Here is a 22,755-nt window from a genome sequence, read left to right as displayed (position 1 = left end):
TGGTAGTAAGAGATTTGGTTTTTGCATGTCAAAGAAACATTACTAACATACATATGCACACATCATTTATACACACAGGAACTTTGTTTTGGTTAATAAACTTTCAGTATCTGTTTTAGGTGATGGTTACTGTTCTCTTAATATGATGCAGCAAAACTTAGCAAACTGTTTTCCAAAGCTTATGTAAGTTAAACTAGAAATTATAGTGCAATGTGAAAAGAACGGCAGCTAGGTTCTCTAGCCAAAATTAAGACGTATTTGCCTATACCTCTACTCGGTAAAACTGTGCTGCTAGTACTGGCATACAGCCTCAAAACACACAAACACATGGAGTTTCATTGCTTTAATTTCATCACTTAGCTTCTACAATATTGCCTAAGAACTATTTCTTACTTGTCACCCTCTGTATCCACTCTTTCAACAAATTCTACCACTGTCTAAACAGCTCGCTGCAAATGCAGATTTTCACCTGCCAGTGATCTTTAAAAGGTGAGCTTCCATACACAGAAACCATTTATACTATTAACACTAGGACCATCAGTAGTGCTATCAATCCATTTCAACCCATATCATATGTTTAATGGGCTGGTATGGGATGCTTCTCACCATCTACTGTATTTTACCCACTCTAATATATACATTTTCCCCCATTTCTGAGGTAAAGATGCATCTCACAATCTATCGCATTTTATAATTGTGCTGGACAGTAATTAAACTTAGCTGTCATTGTCCATACATAACCTTGTCATAAACTGTGTTATCTGCATTGTTAGTTTCATGCATGTTGAGTTTAACTACCTTTAAAATGTCTTGACACTGAAAAGTTACTGTGTACAAAGGTACAAAAATTGAGATCAGCAAATCAAATTTCATTATTGCTAGTAATAATCCCAATTCCATGTTTTCTCGCAAAGCAACGATAAAGTGATTTATGGGATATGAGAACAGCCACAAGTAGATGAAGCTGTATTATGCTTTGTTACTGAGATACATGCCAAAGGATAGCCTATCACATGCCAAGCAATGCAAATGAAGACAGAAGAAACTGTCAAGTCTCTGGGGATAAAAGATTTCAAAACAATGAGTGGCTGGTATGACCAATTATAGACTGCACAGGCATACAGCATGTTCCTTCTTATTGTACATAAAATAGTGCTGTGTCGTCTCTTAACGGCAACTCAGGTTCCATGAAATTAAGATTTTAAAAATTAGAACCCTTCATTCTTGCTCTTTGCCATCTTAGGATAGCACCACCATTCACTCAGTTATTAAAGTTAGAAACCTGGAGATCATTCTTGAGTTGTCATTTCCAAAACACATAAAGGATCACAACACTTCTCATTATTACCTCTATTGCAACCATAGCCCAGGCACCATCACCTGAACACTGCAACGACCTAACCCTCCCCTCTTCCATTCCACCCCCAGCACAATCCAACATTCACACCTCAGCTAGAGGTGTCGCAACCTTGGCACCTTTGACATTTTGGGCCAAAAATACTTTGCTGGAGAGAGCCTGTCCTGTACTACTGCAGAATATTTAGTCATATCCCTGATCTCTACCCACTAATGCCAGTAGCATACACCATCACCCCCAGCTGTGGCAAATGAAAATGTCTGCAGATTGCCAAATGTCCCCTTGGAAGTAAAATATAACCCACAGTTGAGAATCATCGAGCTAGAGGGATGTTTTTTAAACATTTCTCTGCTTAAAACTCTCCAATGGTTTCTCATTTTACTTATAATAAAATCTGTGCTCCTTAGAGCCTTGCTCACCCAAACGTATCCTATGTAATCAAGATTCTGGCCTACCCCTCTAACCTCAGGTGAAGCCACTATATTCTTCCTGCATTATGCTCCCTCCAAAACGACCTTTCAGTTCCTAAAATACCACAGCCATTTCTGCTATAGAGATTTTGCCTTTGCTCTTCCTTGTGCCTGAACCATTCTTGCCAGGTTATGTGCAAGCTCAGCTTAAATTTAACATCCTCGAAGATGCCTTTCCTGACTCTGTTTATGCATCTCACTATTACCGATCACAGTACCTCACTTATTCCCTTTACAGCTTTTAACACAGTGTACAGTTATTTTGTTTACCTGATTATTGACTGTCTCTCACATGAGGACAAATACCTTGTCTGCCTTATTTCCAGCATCTAGGCAAAATGAAACGAACAAATTTTTAACTCGAGAACCTTAAGTACTAGATAAGTTGGTATCAATAACTTCAACTCCACCCCCCCTCTCATTTCCCACCTATATTTATGATCATTCCCTTGAAGTGGAGGGAGGAGAGTGGAGGGGAAAGGAAGAGACTAACAAAGCCCTCATCCATAAAGTATCTTTGTCATCATCATGTTCTCTGAAGCACTGGGTGCAGATTAAATGACATATGTAATGAATCTAAAGCACTTGGATGGGTGTGATAAACAACCTGTATTCAATAACTGATGGCTTTGTATGTAAAGCACCAAGCACAACACCTATACAGATAACTGAAAAATGACAGTTCTCTTGCCCCTTTTAATATCACTCTACCACCAGCTCGCCCCGAATACAGTAAGAATGTAATTTTGTACCTAGGAGATGCCTCTCCCCTTCCAGGCCTCCAGGAACATAACATACCATACTAGGTGTAACACAGGCTAGTCATTCATATATGTATGTTGACTGAGGAAAGCAAAATATCCGTTAACCAAAGCCAATTTATCATAAAATGACTTCAGAATTATACTTCAATTAGCTTCAGTAAACAAAATAACCATATGAATATTCAATTTCTGAACCCAGCTTTAAATCAAATTCAGGAAAAATATAAATTACTGTTTAACAATATCAGTGTTGGTTACTAAAAATACCTATACGTCTAATACAAATACAAGTCTACTTATAGAAAACTGCACAACTTTTACCTAATAATTAGAAGAAAATGATTTATCTTAAATTCCTTTTTAATATACTGTTTCTGACAGCATTCTGTATATGCATTTGGGGCGGGGGGGTCCTGAGGAAAGTGGTAAAGCAATATATTATAAAGGAAACATAAAGGCAGCCAGACTGCCAGGGTCTGAATCCCAGTTCTGCTAATTACTAGCTATGTGAACTCTGGAAAATCACTTAACTTCTCCATGCCTCAGTTTCCTCATCTGTAAACTAAGACTTAACAATACTACCCACCTCATGGGGTTGTTGTAAGGATCACCTAAGTTAATGTATGTAAAATGCTTAAACAGTGCCTAGTATATAGGAAATACTGTAACTATTAATGTTATTGTTATTTTGTTTCTTTGCATCATTATGGTTAACAGCTGCCATACTGGATAGCACATATACAAAACATTTCCATCACCGCAGAAAGTTCTATTAAACAGCACTGTAACAGACTACAGAATAGTTAGAATGCCTGATGAGATAACGCTTATCTTCTCTAATTTTTTAAGAAGTGCTTAGGAAAAAAGCACTCTAAACCCAAAGTAGTTTTTAATCTAATAACTTTGACAGGTAACGAAGAACTTGGGTTTTGATCTATTTAACAAGTCAAATAAAAGAGAAGTGGTGAAGGAAAGAGAGACTTTTTTAAGGATCTCTATTCGACAAGATAACAAAACAAATGAATTTTTTATTTCCTGTCTACCTTACCCTACTAAACACTCTCTGCCAAGGCTACCATACTTAGAAAAGGAATTTGTTATTAATTATATTCAAATATAATTATCAACATATCAAAAAAAACTTGTGATACAGTATTGTATGTGCTTCTTTAACACAGTAAATAAAAGATCTAGAGGTGGGTCTAACAGCCCAATTTTAAAGCACTGATTAGGATAAAAGATATTTTGAGATATCTGTATCTGCAGATACAGATCTCCAACATCTGTAATTTAATATGAAAATATTTCTCATTTCTATTGGTAACAAAGTTACAGCATTGCTCATACAACTGTGATTTGTTGCCTACATTCAAAGTTGAAGAAAATGCTAAATCTTACTTAGAGGTTAGGGAAAATGAAAATATTATTTTCCCATCTAAGTTTATGAACTCCAGGTTTTAAAAAAAAGTTGCTTAAGAGATTAGACTTCAGAGTTATAAAAACCTGGACTCAAACCCACTGCTTCCTAGCTAGGTAATATTGGGAAAAGGTACTTTACCTCCTCTGTGAAATGTGAGTAATACCTATATAAGATAGCTGTGTTTATTATCATGCTACTCAACATAGTATTTGCCACACTCTCAATAAACCTGTGTACTATTAAAATCAGTAACCAAGTTCTGACAGTTATGTACTTCAGAACCCTCTGTGCATCAGAAAATCAGAGATTTGATGTCAGTTGGTCTGGGGTAGATCACACCCATTCTTTGGTATATTTTTAAAGCTCCCAGGTGATTCTAATGTGCAGCCACTAGCCTAAGGACAAAGTTCAAACTCTAGTTTGGCACACTAGGCACTCTGGTCACTGCTTACAGCCCTAAATTTTAATCACTCCTCTATAGGTAACCCCAAGCTCTTCACACACACTCAAATAATGCTTCCTCAAGAAGTGGGCTATAGTAGTGGCTCTCAAACTTCAGCCTGCATTAGAATCACTGTTAAAACACAAATTGCTGGTCTCTATCTCAAGAATTTCTGATTCAATTGGACTCGGGTGAGGACCAAGAACTTGTTATTTCTAACAAGTTCTCAGGTAATGTTAATACTGCTGACGCAGGGAGCACAATTTAAGAACCACTGGGCTCTAGACTACATCACTACATTGTCCCTGTATATTCACCTGGAATGCCATTCCCATCTCCATCATCCCATTCTTGCTTGGCTAACTTTCACTTTTCTTTCAAAACTTATATAAGAATTTGCCTTCAGGAAGCATTTGCTCACTTCAACAAACCACCTCAAGGCATTTATTACCTACTATAAAACTTATCTGCCAGAAAAAACACACTACAGAATATTCTTAATGGTATACTAATGCACAGGTTAAATATCTACTACCATATACAGGCTGTTTTGCAAGAACTGAGGGAAAAGGCCTCCTTTGGGCAGGCGAATTAGAAAATGCTGAAAAAGCAAATGGACAGTTGGTCAAGCAGAATGAAACCTGGATTTCAGCCCCCACCTAGCCCCTTGGCCGTGGCACCTTTACGCAGAGCACCACCAATTCCTAACCAGTCATGGCAGCCCTGGCACAGTCTACTACTAAAACACAAAGGAGAGCCCTTAGATCAATCCTGGACTTGAGAAAGGGAGAGACGATGGGAGGAAGGGGCAATAAGGCTGTCTGGAAAGGATTTTTGGAGAAGGTTATATCACACCTAAGTTCTGAGTCTTGAATCGCCTTCTCTGTACATCAGGAAGACAAGAACTGTGCTTTAATGTTTTTATACCCACAGTGTATGGCTCACTGTAGATGTTCAATAAATGTTTGAATGACTCACAATGACTAAAATTATATGAAGACACTTGCTAATCTATCTCTTTCTCACCAAATAAAGAAGCAAACACACACCCATAGCTGGAACCAAAAACCATAAATACTATCTAAATATTAACGTATTTGGCCTGTACACTAATCAGCTAGGGGAAAGCATGAATTATTCTAATAACCTGTTGGAAGATGAGACAAAAGGGCCTGCTGATAACACACTTAGGTTTTTCAAAACTAAAGTCTTTAAAATCAAAAACTTTGCATTACCTGATTCAGAACTGATTTCCTGATTATTTCAACATGGACTAAAAAATTTACAGGAATCTTGGAAACTAATTTTACAACAAAGAAACTGAGGCTCAGAGAAGTAGTGACTCAAAGGCACACAGCTAGTTAGTGGTAAAGCTGTAATTAAAACTCAAGTCACTGGCCCTATACTAGTTTTCTCTCTCCTATATCACACTCCCTTTGCATTTATAAAATAAAATATTAAATATCCAAAACTTTTTTAAAAACTCAGATTAACCCAGGTTTTGTTCTCTCTACCCCATTTTAATGAGAGGAAAAGCAGCCATCTAACCATCTTACTTTGTCTAGGAACTTAAAGAGGTAACTTTCAAGATTATGTTTTGCTTTTGGTAAAGATTCATTCCTAAGTCTCTTTGCTTGCAAAATTATACATGCAAAGCTAATATTCATAAATAAAAATCCTGATACAGTCTTCAAATTTTCTCAATTACCAAGGAAGCATTACAATGGCTTTCCAAGATACAGTACTTTCTAAAGAAAGAGCCTGATTTTTAAAATACGTTTAACAATAAGCAGAAAACTGGCTATAACTCTCACCTCTCTATTAACCTGAGTACCTCATCCTCTGACCCCTCTCATTAATAGTTTATTAAACTAGCTTTATGTGCTAATAAGAACCAATTAATTAAAATTCTTTGCTTCTGGAAAGTAATCTTATGACTTATCTGGATTATAATTTTATTCGCCTTTTAAATTTAAGATGAATGTCTTTTGGATTTATATACAATGCAACATAGTCTAAGAGTTAAGAGTTAACTTTTTAACTGACACAGCAATCCACGAGACATGCTTGGTTTTTTGTCTTTTTTTTTTTTTCTTTTTTTGCGGTACACGGGCCTCTCACCGTTGTGGCCTCTCCCGTTACGGAGCATAGGCTCCGGACACGCAGGCTCAGCGGCCATGGCTCACGGGCCCAGCCTCTCCGCGGCATGTGGGATCTTCCCGGACCAGGGCACAAACCCGCGTGCCCTGCCATCGGCAGGCAGACTCTCAACCACTGTGCCACCAGGGAAGCCCGAGACATGCTTTTATTACTTCCAATTATACAGGTGAGAAAACTGAGATTTAGAGAGGTTAAAGAATTTGCCCAAGTTTACATGCCTAGGAAGGAGATGAGTTAGAATTTGACATAGGCTGTGTAACTCAGGTGTCAGGAACTCTCTTGGACAATATATAATGGCTTTCTTAGCCCTTAATCATGTGATAATGCTTCCTTCATCTGTGAACATACAAACTTTTTAACTAACCCTAACAGTAGAAGGTAAGTAACGCATTTTCTTCCTGAAAGTTAATTTAGGCTTTAAAAATAAAGCAGAACACAGCTTAAGACATTCTTTAGCTTTTGTATCTTGCATTCTGTCGTAAGAATTTCTGCACGTATGCTACCTTGTACTATCTCTACTAGAGAACAGAGAAAGCCTACCTCTCAGTACTCTAAATGAGATAAGAAAAAATAACAACATGATATAAGAGAATCGACAGACCTTTAGAATAACAGAGGGAATAAGGGACCTCAAAAGAGACAATCAGGTCATGTTCATGCTTGACTATGTATAAAACTTTTTTTCTGCCTAAGACTGAGGAGACAAGCAGTGGTGTCTCAAACCTCTACCTGAACCTTTAAACCAACTCAACAATTATGCAGAGAAATCTCGTCAAAGAGCCTAAAAAGGTAATACTTAAGTATTTTTATCTCAATTAGAAAATAAAAGGACTACCCTGAAAAACTCTTCCAACTCTTCCTGACCCATTAAAAATAATCTATCATTTGGGGGGACCTGACAAGGAGACAGGCTTGTCCTCTTACCTCTGCACTTTATGCTTCCAAAGTATCCTGAACCTAAAGCCTCACAACATTTCAGGTAGTATCCCTATTTGTTTTGTTGCTTTGGGGTTTGGTTTCGGTTTTTAATCTCTCCCCATAAAACAGAAGTTGTTTAAAAGCAAAGTCTATGTATTTAACAACTTTATATACTCACTACTAGTCATGGAGTAAGCACTCATATTAATATTTGCTGAAAAAATTTTAATTGGATTCCCATCACAGAGATAAGACAACTGAGGCCTCTAGAAATTAAGTGTTCTACTCAAGACCTCATGACTGTTATATGATAGAAAAAGAAAACCAAATCTCTGTAAAATAAACTTCAAAAGATTACAAAAAGCATAAATAAGGCTGAGATAAAAATGCCCTTTTAACAGATTTAGAGTGTGGGTTCTGAAAGTAAGTCTGGATTTAAATCCTGGCTCTCTCATTTATTAGTTGTCTGGCCTTGCAACAATTAGTCTACAAAATACCGTGCCTTATGAACACCACCACTTACCAAATCTTATGGTGCCAACAATAAATGCAATAATGCATTTGCAGTAAATGAAAATACAAAGACGGTGATAACTGTTGGCTGAAGTTATCGGGAAAGATTTTACACAGATTCTACAGCTTAGTGTTTTTCTGTTTTTCCTTTCTTTGTGAGCTATATCAATTATACAGCATAATACATAAAATCTAGATAACAGTTTAAAGAATTATCAAGTGAACACTCCATGTAACTACTACTAACATCAAGAAATAGAATACTCCAAAAACTTCTCTACAATGTGTCCCTCCCTCATCACAAACTTGAGAGGTTTAAGCAAATCTAATAAACTTAATTTAGTTAATTTAAGATTAAATAAGTTTAATCTAACCTGTAAAACAGATAGCAGCAACATAATAATAACAATTTCCTCACAGGGTTACTGTAAAATATTTACTGGTATACAGTAAACACTCAATGAGTGTTTCTTACACACACATTATACCCCAGAACAAAGACATGGGGTGGGGGGGCGGGGAATATAACTATGTAATCAAATTGGTGAGAGCATAAAACCTACAGGGAAGTACAGCACAGAGACAGAGCTAGAAAGCTAGGTTGGGGCCATGTAAGAAATAAAAGAAAAATCTAAGCTAGTAACATAGAGGAAATTGAGAAAATTCACTGGGCAGTTTTGAAAGACAATTCTCCATGGGTCTCTTGTTTTTCTGCCTGTCTAGAAAACAGAGGCACCAACTGCCTTTGATCCAATCATTTCAAGTATATTTGTAGAATCTTGGAAAAAAGAAATAGCATCTCTCCCTCAAGAAAAGGAGAGGTATGCTTACAACCCATTATAAAGATTCCAGTTTCTCTAAGCTTGGGATTCCCCTCCTCTAACACAACCCAATGCATGTGCGAGTGTCACATCTTCACCCTACAGTGTACAAACTGGGGCTCCAAGATCTGACACTAATAACTGTGGCTACTGCTCTTGCTGTAATGCACTGTTCTTCATCTCTGACCAAGGAGTCTCATGACTCCAATAAACTGTAGCAGATTAACTTAGTCTGCAAGTAGGGTAAAATCTCAGAACTTTCACAGTTCTTGACAAGCATTAGCACATAATCAATGTTTATTATAACTGATAGATTCCACTTCCACACTGTCAGAAAGGATAAAAAATGCAAAACCCAACTATATGCTGCCTTCAAGCGGCACACTGTAAATATAAAGGAAAAAAGAGTTTTACGTAAATGGATGGAAGAAAATACATTACAGAAACAGTAAGGTCAAGAAAGTTGGAGTGGCTATATTAATATCAGAAAAAGCAGATTTTAAGACAAAGACTATTACCAGGGATAAAGAGGGACATTTCATAAAGCCCAATTCATCAGAAAGACCTAATAATCATAAATTGTATGTGCCTAATAACAGAGCTTCAAAATACATGAGGCAAAAATTAACAGAATTAAGGGAGAAACAGATAATTCCAGTCATAGTTGGATATTTTAATATCCCTCTCAGCAACTGAATAGAACTAGACTAAAAAAAACAAAACAAATAAAACAAAACCCAAGACATAAATGATTTGAAAAATGCTACCAAAGCACTTTAATCTAATTGATATTTACAGAATAGTACATCCAACAACTGCAGAATATTCTTTCAAGTGTGAAAGGTACATTTACCAAGATAAACCATATGATGAACCATAAAACAAGGTTCAGTACATTTAAAAAGATTAAATTCATACAGAATATATCTCAAGACCTCAAAATAAAATTAAGTTGGAAATCAATAACAAGATATCTAAAATAATCCCAAATACATGAAAATTAAACAACACGCTTTTAAATAATCCGTGGGTCAACAAAGAAATCACAAAGCAATCAGAAGCTATTTCAAACTAAAAGATAATAAAAATATCAAAATCTGTGGGATGTTGCAGTGCTTGGAGGAAAATCTATAGCTTTGAATGCTTACATTAGAAAACAAGAAATGTCTGAAATCTATGACCACTTTAAGAAGCTAGAAAAAGAAAGGCAAAATACATGGGGGAAAGAAAATTATAAAGAACAGAAACAAATGAGAGAGAAAAGACAAATGGAGAAAATTAGCAATGTTATTTTTGAAAAGAGATACAAATAGATAAACCAAGAATTAGACTGGCCAAGAAAAAAAGAAAGAACACATTAACAACACCAGAAATTAAAGAGCTATCACTACAAATCCTACAAGCAGTCAAAGGATAACAAGGGAATCATATAAACAACTAATGTCAACAAATTCCTTTAAAAATACAACAAAACTAACATAAGATGAAACAAAATCTGAATAACTCTATGTCTAGTAAAAAATTGAATTTGAATTTACCAAAAGTCTTCCCACACACAAAAAAAATATGTAAGTTCAAATGGTATCACTGATGAATTCTATCAAACAGTCAAGGAATATTGCACAGTCTTTCAGTCAGTAGAGGGAACACCTCCCCGGCTTATCTTATGAGGCCATCATAATCCTGATACTGAAACCTGAAAAAAAATTACAACCAAAGAAAACTACAAAATAATATCCCTGATGAAGAAATATCCTCAAGCCCTAACAAAATATTAAACATAAAAAGGATAATACACTGTGATCAAGTGAGGTTATCCTAGGCATCAAGATTAACATTTGAAAACCACCACCGGTGTTTTCAAACCTGTGGTAGAATGATGAGCACTTTGTTGCTAAATTTGGCTACTGCAAATATTTTTGTTCACCTACCCCAACATACAAGAATATCTCTCATCAGAAATATAAAGACATAAGTATAATTGCTAGGTTTATGGTACATGTATTCTTCAACTTACTACAAGTCATTTTCTTTTGCAAAATGACTATGTCCCTCCAAAAGTGGGAGTCTAATTTCCCCACATTCTCATTAACACTTGATATTATCAGAATTTTTAATGTTTGCCAATCTGATAGAAGTGAAATGATTTCTTCTTATGGTTCTACTTTGCACTCTCCCAATTACCAATGAGATTATAATTCGGCTGTGGGTTGCTGCAAGTCATGATAGCACATAGGTGAGTTGCAACCAGCATTCTTAATTTAAAAAAAAGAAAAAATTAAAAAATCAGCGTGTACCACATAAAGGTTAGACATTATTTCCATGGTTTGTGTGTTTGTACTGGGTCACAACATAAAATGTTTTTGTAACTTTGAGCTTCTAGCAAGTTAAAAGCCATCTCTAGAGCTGTTTAATTACAGCAAAACTCCTTAGAGAAATTTGGGCAACTAACTGGTACATCATTTAGGCCCATAGTACTAAGGATGTATCTTATAAAGAAGGCAGGATTGAGATGTCCTTTAAGCACTAACTGGCTTAAAGAATTAGAAGAGGGAGAAGAAACCTGAAAGAAGAAATAAGGAGTGAAACAGAAAAAGGATTCTATAAAACAAACTGGTCTATGACCTACTTAAAGCTCACTTAAAAAGAATCACATTTGTCAATAAGACAAGGTTTCTCTCAGCACTAAAACATAGGAAGTTGGGATCCCATCCTCTTGACTACCAAAATGACAGAAAACTGATCCATCCTTCTCTGTAGACACATCCTAATTCCCACCTCAAGAATCATCTCTTTCTTGGGCTTATGCAAGAGCATCCTCTTAGGTCTCTGCTTCCTACCTTTCCCTACAGAGCGTCACAGTACCAAGAATCATCTAAATTCTAGAGATTCATATTTTAATTCAGCTAACAAAGATTTTCCAAGCGCTTACTATATCACCTCTCTATTAAGAAATTAAGCTGTACCTCCCGAACAATTTTAACTCCTGGTTATAGTCTCTAAATCTTGTTATTCTTAACTAAAACTGTCCTAATTGCCTCCTCTTGAAGGTGTTTTGCTTCTTGGACTGTTAAACCTCCCGCATACCATGACCAATTTCTGCTACCCTCTTTGTCCACCAATAATATCCCTACTCTATTTTAAATAACTATTCTTTTTCATAATCCCTTCTTCAAAAGTTGCTGGACCAATCACACACAGCAAATGTCTGGTGTAATGAGTTTATGAATCTACCTGTCACTTAATAAGAGTGTCATCTTAGGCATTTAAATTTCTTAACTTCTCTGAGATTCAATCTCATCCCTAAAATGAGAAAACAATAGGTATCAAGCAGTAATGAGAATTACATAATCTCTATTGCCTTTTTTCTTTTTACTTAACTTTTTAACTTTTATTTTTAATTTCCTCTAAATGCAATAAAATGCTTTTATAGAGGGACGCACTTCAACTGAGGTACCATGAAATACAAAACGTAAAAAGCATGAAGACAAAACCAGTATGAGTAAACTCACCAGGTGGGGTTACACTGCTCTGCCTATGTGCTCTTCTTGTACATCCAGATTCTAAAGAAGCAACTGTAAAGATACTTCTTTCCCCATGGCACGCAAAATTCTAACAACCCACAATGACCCACACCCTAGTGTATAACCCTCCCCTTGAGTGTGGGAGAGACTTGTAAATATAATGGAACATCACTCCTGGGATTGTTACATGGCAAATAGATTTTTGCATATGTATTTAAGTTCCCTAATCAGTTGAGTTCACCAAAAAGGAGATCTTCCTGAGTGGGTCTGACCAAATCAGATCAGCTTTAAAAAGGGGTCTTAAAAGGGAGTCCAAAGGACAGAGACAGAGGAAGCCACAGCAATTGACTTCTGCTTGCCTGGATGAAAGCAAACAGCCATGATGTGAAATGCCTACGTGAACATGTGGTAAGGAACTGAGAAAGGTCCTTGGCCAACAGCTAGAAAGAAGATGGCAACATCAGTCATACAGCCACAAGGAAATTCTGCCAACAAGTAGTGAGCATGGAAGAAGGTCATGAGCCTCAGATGAGAACTGCAGCCACAGCTAACACCTCGATTTTAGCCTGGTGAGATGATGAAAAGAGAGCCCAAAGTACCCAGATTTCTCACCTACAGAAACTGTGAGCTAATAAATGGGTGTTGTTTAAGCTAGTAAATTTGTGGTACTTCGCTATACATAAAAAGAAAACTAATACACTCCATCAACATAGGACAAAGCAGAAAAGGATAAAAAGGGGGAAGAGACATCTTTTTCTCCAGAGTGCACTGTATCTCCTCACAGCACTGATTATGAAGATATACAGATCCAGAATCAAGGAAAAAGATTAAAACTATAAAATTACATAAATTTTTACAGTTTTAATGATTAAGAAGGGCTTTTCCACACACAGCTTGTTATACAACTACCATATAATTTATTACCTTCATTTTAGTGATGAGGAAAGAAAGGCTGGAAGAGTGACACCCCAAAGATCACAAACCTAGGGTATGTTTAAAGTAACTTCAGTCCAGGGCGCTCTTCTCCCCTACCACAGCCCCCTTAAGGCTTTAAAAGAGCCATTCAAATCAACAGTACCTGCATACTGTCTTCAAGGGAAGCGTTCCCAGTAACATAATTTCCCGTATTTCAAATCTACTTAAATACCCCTTGGCTTTGTCAGAATGTCAAAACTAAAGTGGATACTGAAAAATTTCCAATCAAAAGTAGTTTGGTTGTAAAAATGACCATGGGTAGACCATTTGAAAAAACAATGTACATTTTGAAATGTAATGAAAAAACTTTAGCAAAACGCTTGTCGGTTTTCTAGTACTTTATTTAGATAGCAAACAAATTGTGTTATAACTATTCTCAAAAATCCAAAGCAAGTAAACAACCTTTCCGAATCTTTCACTATTTCCCCCCTTGGGCAAATTTGTTTAGCCTGGACATTTCGTACGTTATAAATATGAGAACGTGGTACAATATATCATACAATACACAGGCTGTTTTTATTTTCACTGTTATATGTATTTTCCTAAGTGCTTCACCATCAGAATTTGTAATTTTCTTAAAAAGATACAGGAAAATCTAAAAGGTGTAGTCAAATTCCACGTAAGTTACAAATCACACAACTTTCTTCATGCCTAGTCAAATACTTTCCTAAACACTATGTTTGCTAAGAGATGCAAAATAAAGTCCTTTCTAGTCACAACCACGAGAAGGAATAAACTATATATTCATCATCTTAACATCGACTTTAACAGCAAATAATTCGCTGTCGTCACATACAAACAGCATCGTTTTGAGTCTATAAGCGTCCAAAACCATCCCATGATTTATACGCCCGGGGCACGATTCTCTGCAATGTGAAGAAAATCGATAAAATTTCAAATGTTGGTGGAAGGGGTGACGTGACAATCCTAAAACCTGAAAATTTCTTAGTCCCTACAGCACACAAGAAGCACCCCGTTTGGACTCTCCAATCGAGGCCCAGGTCCAACTCCAGGCACTCCAGTTTCCCAGCTCTTCACCACCACCACCACCACCCCGAGAAAGGAGGGAAAACAACTTTTATTGGCCTCGTCTCCTGGGGGGCTGGCAAACTAGCGGGGCAGTGCTCCGGCCTGGACACGTTTCACAAGGAGGCCTCCGTCGGGGGCGGGGAGGGCAGATAGCGGGAAAGCCCGGCTTCGACGTCCCCTCTACCCCAAGCGCCAGCCCCCCACTCCACCCCACCGAGAAGAGGCCTGGGCCGGCCGCCACGCCGAGCGACCCCCCGGCCCCTCCGCCGAGGCGAGCTTGTTGTCATGTGACGCCGCCACCGCCGCTAAAACACCGCAGAAACGCAGGGCGGCGGGCGGCATTCGCACCAGCCCGCCTCGGCCCGGCCCCGCCGGGCGCGGGCGAGTCCCGAGAGTCCAGGCGGGGGGGCGGAGGGCGGGCTTGGCGGCGGGCCCGAGCGCGCCACAAAGGCTTCCGCGCCTGTCGCCGTAGTGCCTGAACGGGCGGGGGCACAATTTTCGGGGCCCGCGAGAGGGGTGCGGAGCGACCAGGGCTCCGGGGCGCCCGCCGCGCCCACAGTCGTTCCCCCCGGCTCCCGGACGGCCGGCGACCGCCGCGCCCCGCACAGGCCCGCGCGGCCTCCCTCCCCCGCGCGGGGCCCGCGCCCGGCCCGCCCGCTCCCCGCTCGCGCTCTCTCGCTCTCTCCCGGCCTCCATCTTGGATCGGCGCTTCCAGCCCCCGCGCCGCTGCCGCCGCATTCCCCCTCTTTCCCGCCCCCCGCTGCCGTCGCCGCCGCCCGCACTCACCTCAGCTGCCCATCCGGGCGCAGCCGGCCGTCGACCTAGTTTCCCCCCAAAAGTCTCCGGTGTGTTATTCCCGATGTGGGGGGGTTGTTACGGGGTGGTCGCCGGGGGTTCGGGAGCGGGGGCCGCGCCTTCAACGGAGCTGCAATCCTAACCCGCCATCTGGTGGCATTTTCCACACGCCAATGGCGCCGCTGCAGACTTGGGTCCGGACCGCCCTCTGCTGGCCGCCGTGCTTACTGCCTCGCTGACGGGACGGACCTGCCCGGAAAGGGGAGGGAGCTGAGGCGCGAGCTGGCGGCCGCGGCGGGGACGCGCGCAAACGCTTCCCTGTAGGGATTACGCGCACGCGCGCCAGCGGGGCGGGAAACGTGGCCGCTGCGTGGCGGCCCGGCCCCCGCACGGAGCGCTGGCCCAGCTCAGCCAATCGCGAGCGGCGGATACCTCTCCGTGAGGGCCCTGTGGACTGTTCGTGGCCGCCCGAGGCGGGCGGAAGGATGGCCGCGGCGGCGCTTGCGCGCCCCGCTAGCTGAGCTGCTGCCCGCCATTTTTGGAGCTTTTCCGAGACCTGGGAGGGAAACCCGCCCCCGGCCCCTCCACCGAGGCCCCTCCCCGGGTCGCGGGACTGGCGCTTCCCCGCAGCCCCGCCCGGCTCCTGCTACCCCCATCCCCCGCCCGGGACGAGCTCTGCGGAAACGCGAGGGGGTGGCGGCACAAAACTCTGCTCCCGCCTCTCTTGGGTTTGATGAGGGCCTCAGAGTTTAGCATTGTACTAGCGATTTATTGTTGACTGTTGACGAGCCGCTTCCCCCGGCGCGGGTGTAAAGGTTTCGAGAACTGTTTGGGACCTCCCTCGCCGCCGATCTAGACCCAACACTGCTCGCCGCAGGCCGATCGGCGTCGTCCCTGCGTCTGTAAAGCAGATCCTCTCCGTGGTGCCGGCTTTGCATAAGGCGGCAGCATTGGCTAGTTAGTGAGTAAAGAATGTAGGTAGACTGGGAAAATACAGCCTCTGCTTTGGAATCAGATTTCACCTTCCACAGCCTAGGACTACTCTCAGTAGCTGTGAAATGGACGTGAAAATCCTAGCCTTTTAGCTGCCAAAAGGGAAAGCTGATTAACGTGAGATCATGACCAAAATATGCCGCTGAACGTCGCCTTTACCTACTCTCCACCCGCCTCTCTGTGGCCGTGGCTTCTACCTTTCACCCACTCACAACTTTCAATACAAAAGTGAATCCTTAGTCTCCCAGGTCATCAGCCCCATTTATGACTAAATCTCTGTTACTATACCCAGCTCTATTTCTGTCTTGCCTTAGAATCGCTCAACTCTTTTTTAGTAGTCTTAACGGCCAGTCTCCAGTAGATTACCCGTATTTCTGATTTCTCTCCCAAGGGTCACAGGTGTGTGGGTTTTCACTGGAGGAAGTCACAATTCTACCTGCTTGGTATGAATTTGTGACTGCACTCCCACTTACAATTTTTTTCACTCATCTTTGGTTGACTTCCTATCGTATTCTCCCCAAGGACTATTGAAGCTTTCCTTGTTAAGGTGCCAGTCCCAATCCATACTAATAGATAAAATCATCTAGTTTCCAGGGATAAAAGCTATGGAATTCCAATTCCGGTTTGATATTCTCTCCGTATTAAAATATCTGTAACCACACCCTGTTCATGACCTCTCAAATTCTCAGCAAATTAACCCATTCCCCCCTTCTCTCCAAAGCTAGTCTTTCTTCCTGGACTACGTATGCCGTCCCTTCCCATTTCCACCTTCCACCACTTTCCTAGGTGGTTATATCTTCAACATCTTGCCATTGGCTTCTGTTTTTCAGCAGTTTCCATGGTCATTTTAAAAATTTCAGTACTACTACTCCCTCCAGTTACAATACTATCAACCTTCTTTTCACTGTCACATTTCTCAAAAGAAGCAGTCTCCCACCTTCATTACCACCTTATTCCTTAGCTTTTATCAATCTAACCGATAACAACAAACTGAATGTACACTTTCAGGTCACAACCATTTTCTCATCCTCTTTTTCTTGGCACACCCAATCCTACACCCTCCTTGAAACCCTATTTCCCCCTTTTTTAAGACAATTCCTGGGATCTACAACCTACCTGGTTTCCTGGTCTTCTGATTCCTTGGCTAGCGCCTCCTCTTTTTTCCAATCCATAGTTCAACTCCTAGCTCTCTGTTCTCCTCTACTATCCTTTCTCTTCAAAAGTCTCTTTATATTACTATCTGTTCCTGATTGTCTCTTAACTAACATTCCTCATATTCAGCCTTCTTGCCCAAAATTCAGCTCCAGCCCAAAATTCAACATTTAAGGTAATGCATCTTTCTTATTCAAGCTTCCTGATTTCTCTTAATAGCACTGTAATTTCAGATACATTCAAGCTTTAGCTATTTGGTAAGATAAAGTAATAGGTCCTATAACAAGTTAACTTTATTGCAGAATCACACATTTCCCAGGAGCCTCTGCTTTCATGAAATTCTTAATCAAGATTCCAAAGTTCTTGGCAAAGATTTTCAAACACCACAGTTTTCATTAACAGCTTCAAGTCAGAGGTATGAACAAAATGTCAGAATACCTGGAACTAGTGTAGGTAGGTGCTAAGGGTTCTTAAGTATTATTTGGGATAGGGAATAAAGTATCAATAGAACAAACATTTGCTTAGTCCAAGTTTTTTGGTGCCCTTTGGAATTTCTACCTCATTGTTCGTTTCAAATTATCTGAAATGAGACCGGGCCCACTTTGAAGATTCAGGTTGATAGGTTAGATGTCTAAAGAAGCACATGCTGAGAGCTTCCTCCCTGGTGGTGCAGTGGTTGAGAGTCCGCCTGCCGATGCAGGGGACATGGGTTCGTTCCGCTGATCCGGAAAGGTCCTACAGGCTGCGGAGCGGCTGAGCCCATGAGCCATGGCCGCTGAGCCTGCGCGTCCGGAGCCTGTGCTCCGCAACGGGAGAGGCCACAGCAGTGGGAAGCCCGCGTACCGGGAAAAAAAAAAAAAAAAAAAAAAAAGCACATGCCCCTTAAGCTTTTATTTCAACTCAATCTTTTAGCCAACCTGGTCCAAAAATATAATATTAAATTTAATATTATAAACTTAAAATTGCATTTACAGAATTACACATTAATGTAAATGTAATATAAATGCTTTACAGACTAAATGGCTAACATTTATTAACCAATAACGTGAAGATCTTTGCCTTATAACATAAAAAGCTAGTTTGTGACTATTTAGATGGCAGAACTCCTTTTAAAATTTGGCTGAACTTATGCCTTTTTCCCTTCTGGATAATTTTAGCATGAAGAAGATTTCAAAGTTATTCCATTGACCTTAGAGTCCTGCTTAAAGTAAAAGACGATCAGCCAACTTGTTTCATGACAATAATGATGGCATTCCTTTCACAGAACCTTTTTTTTTTAATGACTTAATTTTTTTAGAGCAGTTTTAGGTTCACAACAAAATTGAGAGGAAGGAACCAAGATTTCCCATATACCCTCTACCTACACCCATTATAGCCTCCTCTGCTGTAATCAGCATCATTCAACCAAAATGATACAGTTGTTACTGAGGAAGAACCTATATTAACACATCATAATCACCCAAAGTCCATAGGTGATTCCTTAGGGTTCACTCTTAGTATTGTACATTCTGTGGGTTTGAACAAATGTATAATGACATACATCCATCATTATAATATCATAATAGTTTTTTCATTGCCCTAAAAATCCTCTGTGCTCTGTGTATTCTTCCCTCCTCCTCCCTCATCCCTGGCAACCACTGATTTTTTTACTTGTCATATGGTAGGTAGGCTTTTCAGACTGGCTTCTCTCACTTAGTAATATGCATTTAAGCCTCTTCCATGTCTTTTCATGGCTTGATGGCTCATTTCTTTATAGTGAATAATAATGCATTGTCCAGATGTACCACAGTTTATTTACCCATTCACCTACTGAGGGACATGTTGGTTGCTTCCAAGTTTTGGCAATTATAAATAAAGCTGCTATAAATATTCCTATACATGTTTTTGTGCAGACATAAGTTTTCAACCCCTTTGATTAAATATCAAGGAGTGTGATTGCTGGATCATATGGTAAGAATATCTTTAGTTTTCTAAGACACTGCCAAATTGTCTTCCAAAGTGGCTGTACCATTTTGCATTCCCACTGACAATTAAGAGAGTTTCTGTTGCTCCACATCCTTGGTGTTGAAAGTATTCCAGTTTCTGGCCATTCTAATATGTATATAGTGGTATCTCATTGTTGTTTTAATCTGCACTTCTCTGATGGCTTGTGCTGTAGAGCATCTTTTTATATGCATATTTGCCATTGTATATCTTCTTTGGTGAGATGTCTGTTAATGTCTTTGGCCCATTTTTAAATTGAGTTGTTTGTTTTCTTACGGTTGAGTTTTAAGTGCTCTTTGTCTATCTTGGATAACAGTCCTTTATCAGATGTGTCTTTTACAAATATTTTCTCCCAGTCTGTGGCTTGTCTTCTGATTCTCTTAACATTGTCTTTTGCTGAGCAGAAGTTTTTAATTTTTCTGAAGTCCAGCTTATCAATTATTTCTTTCATGGATTATGTCTTTGGTGCTGGGTGATACCTAAAAAGGTATCATCCTACCCAAGGTCATCTAGGTTTTCTCCTAAGTTATCATCTAGGAGTTTCATAGTTTTGCACTTTACATTTAGGTCTATGATCCATTTTGAGTTAATTTTTGTGAAGGATGTAAGATCTATGTCTAGATTCTCCTTTTTTTTTTGGATATGTGTGTCCAGTTCTTCCGGCAACATTTATTGAAAAGACTATCTTTACTCCACTGTATTGCAAGATCTATTGATTATATTTATGGTGGTCTACTTCTGGGCTCTCTATTCTCTTCCATTGATCTATTTGTCTATTCTTTTGCCAATATCACAACTGTTTTGATTACTGTAGCTTAATAATAAGTATTGAAGTCGGGTAGCATTAGTCCTCTACCTTTGTTCTTCTCCTTCAGTATTATAGGGCTATTCTGGGTCATTTGCCTCTCTATATAAACTTAAGAATCAGTTTGTTGATATCCATAAAATAATTTGCTGGGATTTTGATTTGGGTTGCATTGAATCTATTGATCAAGTTAGGAAGAACTGACATCGATGATATTGAGTCTTCCTATCCATCTCCTCATTTATTTAGCTCTTTTCTGTTTGCATTCATCAGAGTTTTGTAATTTTCCTCATATAGATCTTGTAAGAAAAACTTTTCAAAGTAACATTTGATTCATGATTGTTCCCTTTTCCATGAATTTTACAGAGTTCTAGACACAGCTACTGGATATTTAGACTACAGAAAAGTCTTCTGATTATGCTTTCTCACACTTCACTTTGACTACTTCCACATACCACATGAATATCTAAAACATAGTATTTTGGGGATCATGACCACTGTCCCATTTTACTCTCCCAAAATCAAGTATTCTTCCTTTGCATTTTTCACTTGGCTACAGGATATTTACTGTTGTTTATCAGCCAGACTTTCGCAAAAATCAGAAAAGGTTTTCCCTTCTTTTCTACTCTTGCAATTAAGGTGTGCTGCCAATTGGTGGCAGTAATGTGCCATAGTGTCCTACCTATCAGATTAAACCATGATTTTTCCATACCATTTGTTTTCAATTCCTTCTAAACATGAGCAATTAATTCTGTCCCAAGATGGGTAATAAGACAGAGCCAGAAGACCTCCCCTTTCAGAATCAGTAACCTGGGTTCAGGCAAAATGCTATCCCTCCAAAATGGAGGAACAGAACTACTCAGACACTTTAAAAAAGAAATCTCATAAGCAGAGGGCTGGAACTCATGAAGGTAGAGTTAAGAGCTCTTAAATATCATTTAGGGTAGAGAATAAAGTATCAGTGGAACAACCATTTGCTTAGTCCAAGTGTCTTGGTATCCTTGGAATTTCATTTTAAAAGATCTAGAATAATGCCTGACATATTTTAGGGAGTCAACCTTGATAAAGGTAGATGTCTGAAATATTGTTTCCATATAAACAGAGCAACCAGCCTCTAATTTCTTTTTCCAGTCAAAGAAATGCACATATGACAACAAATAAAATGAAACAAATTAAATTGTAACAAATCAGATAGCACAAAAGAATTTATGATGAAAAGCAACAAATCTCATGCTAATCCTTTCTACCTCTAGGACCAGTCCCCAGGGACAACCTCTTTTGCATATTTTTGTTTGTGATTACTTCAGTATTTCTAAATATGCTTATATCAGCTTTAGACAATATCTAACAACTCCCTGGTACAAAAGATAAGGATTATGTTAACATCCATTCTTCCAATATTTAAGAGTTACATTAATTTTAGCTCTTTTGTTGGTTATCTTTGTAACTTTTAGTAGTACACTGTGAAACTCTAGACAATATTTCAACCTTAGATAGTATTTCGACTCTCTGATATTAATACCACCATTCTTCCTTCCCACCTACTCACCTCCCTTAAACACAGTCAATATCTTTTGTGTTTTGTCTATTAGTTGACTCAAAATTAACAGCCAGCTTCCAGGCTATGGAGAGTGCCAGGATTACATTTTCTTCTCTTCAAGACATCTGTCACATCCACTAGAAAGCCACTCAAAGGAAAATGTGCAGAGTATCAGGATCAAACGGATTCTCTTTCCTTATTATCCCCTGCCCAAATATTTGTGCTTCACACTTGAGCGGTAAGCTGCTTTGTTTGGCTTTATTTCTTGTAGAGTTTCAAATAGCCGTTGCGGAACACGGTCTCTAGGCGCGCGGGCTTCAGTAGTTGTGGCGCTCGGGCTTAGCTGCTCTGTGGCATGTGGGATCTTCCCAGACCAGGGCTCGAACCCATGTCCCCTGCATTGGCAGGCGGATTCTTAACTACTGTGCCACAAGGGAAGCCCTAAAGAAAATCATTATTTCTTAAAAAGAACTTTTTTTTGCATGTTTCATACTAATTTAATCAGACTTACATAAGTGATATCTGGACTGTGAGATGAACTGGGGTCTAATATTAGTTTCCTATTGCTGTTGTAATACACTGTCACAAACTTAGTGGCTTTACAGCAACACAAGTTTATTATCTTACAGTTCTGGAGGTCAGAAGCTCTAAATAGTGTCCACAGGACTGAGTTCTTTTGGAGGCTCTACGTGAGAATCCACTTCCTTGTCTTTTTCAGCTTCTAGAGGCTGCTCGCGTTCCTTGGCTCATGGCTGCTTCTTCAGATCACTCCAGCTTCTGCTTCTGTGGTCACATCCTCTCTCCTCTCCGATGTGCCCTTATAAGAACCCTTGTTATTACACTGAGAAAAAGAACTTTTTTTTTTTGGCGGTACAGGGGCCTCCCACCGCTGCGGCCCCTCCTTCTGCAGAGCACAGGCTCCGGACGCGCAGGCCCAGCGGTCACGGCTCACGGGCCCAGCCGCTCCGCGGCATGTGGGATCCTCCCAGACCGGGGCAAGAACCCGTGTCCCCTGCATTAGCAGGCGGACTCCCAACCACTGCACCACCAGGGAAGCCTGAGAAAAAGAACTTTTTTAGTATAAATATTACATG

General features: G+C 39.9%; 1 protein-coding gene across 1 annotated transcript in view; it reads right to left on the bottom strand.

The window, feature by feature from the left end:
- The window catches only part of STAG1 (STAG1 cohesin complex component), a 435,356-nt gene extending 420,009 nt beyond the window's left edge, over positions 1–15,347 (bottom strand). Inside the window, exon 1 of the mRNA XM_060149789.1 lies at positions 15,180–15,347. The gene's annotated coding sequence lies outside the window, so the exon portion shown is untranslated. The remainder of the gene's footprint in view (positions 1–15,179) is intronic.
- Positions 15,348–22,755: the final 7,408 nt, after the last annotated feature.

This window comes from Lagenorhynchus albirostris, chromosome 5 (assembly GCF_949774975.1).
Source record: "Lagenorhynchus albirostris chromosome 5, mLagAlb1.1, whole genome shotgun sequence".
Classification (NCBI taxonomy): Eukaryota; Metazoa; Chordata; class Mammalia; order Artiodactyla; family Delphinidae; genus Lagenorhynchus; species Lagenorhynchus albirostris.
This window is presented reverse-complemented; position numbering and strand designations above follow the sequence as displayed.